General features: G+C 40.6%; 1 non-coding gene across 1 annotated transcript; it reads left to right on the forward strand.

Moving 5' to 3' along the window:
• Positions 1-345: 345 nt before the first annotated feature.
• On the forward strand, positions 346-420 carry Trnas-uga. Its single transcript has one exon. It is a non-coding gene; the product is annotated as a tRNA-Ser (tRNA).
• Positions 421-1,323: the final 903 nt, after the last annotated feature.

Here is a 1,323-nt window from a genome sequence, read left to right on the forward strand (position 1 = left end):
GCTGAGCTACTCAAGCACGACTGTGAGGACGGGGCGTGAGTCGTACTTGGATACCTCAGTTGGTAGAGCACTTGCCCGCGAAAGGCAAAGGTCCCGAGTTCGAGTCTCGGTCCGGCACACAGTTTTAATCTGCCAGGAAGTTTCATATCAGCGTACACTCCGCTGCAGAGTGAAAATCTCATTCTGGAAACATCCACTAGGCTGTGGCTAAGCCATGTCTCTGCAATATCCTTTCTTCAAGGAGTGCTAGTTCTGCAAGGTTCGCAGGAGAGCTTCTGTTAATTTTGGAAGGTAGGAGACGAGTTACTGGCAGAAGTAAAGCTGTGAGGACGAGGCGTGAGTCGTGCCTGGGTAGCTCAGTTGGTAGAGCACTTGCCCGTGAAAGGCAAAGGTCCCGAGTTCGAGTCTCGGTCCGGCACACAGTTTTAATCTGACAGGAGGTTTCATATCAGCGTACACTCCGCAGCAGAGTGAAAATCTTATTCTGGAATCTTGTTGTTTCTTGCGAAGTTAATGGCTTAATGAAATATTTGAATTTGAATCATGATCCATTTATGGAAGGCTACTCATAGACTTCTACGAGCTTATTCTGAAAGCAGTGATATTTCACAGTGGCTTTCCAGTATGTAGTGATGCTCCGGACCTCACTACAAGCGGGTAGCGACAAGATAACGATCTCACAAAGCCACAACATAATTATCTTCTGACACAACCAAATGCCAGGTACTTTTCCGTCAATACACAGTCCGTATAATGTAAGTGCTAAGTGTTATTAAATAATGTGAAATGGACTTTCGTTGTTGTTGGCGTATTCATTTGAAATGTATCGCTTTGTCTAAAAAAAATAAAAAAATAAGAAAAGTCAGTTACAATTCTTCCAGCTATTGCGTAGGATAGAATGAGAACAAATAACATTTTTTTCTTTCTTACAATCGTTTTTCTCAACACGTAATTAGTGAAATTTGATTCATGAAACGAAGGAAACATTTTAAAAAATTTTTCGTGGAGCAATGATTATTCGAGCTATTGTACCTATTCTGTATGTTGCTATTTTTCTCCACTGCACTGCATTACAGTAATTCACCAGTCTGTGTAATTCCAACACTGTGTTAGTATAAACGACCAACAGTGCAATTTATTTATTATGTATTTAGTTTTTTGACATAGTTGCATACAATAATTTGTAGTCACTGGTTTCGAACGATTTCGTTCATTTTCAAACAATTACTTGCGTCTCCAATGTCTGACTGTAAAGTAACTCCAATGGAACAAAAAAAAAATGGCTCTGAGCACCATGGGACTTAACTTCTGAGGTCATCAGTC

This window comes from Schistocerca americana, chromosome 2 (genome assembly GCF_021461395.2).
Source record: "Schistocerca americana isolate TAMUIC-IGC-003095 chromosome 2, iqSchAmer2.1, whole genome shotgun sequence".
Lineage (NCBI taxonomy): Eukaryota > Metazoa > Arthropoda > Insecta > Orthoptera > Acrididae > Schistocerca > Schistocerca americana.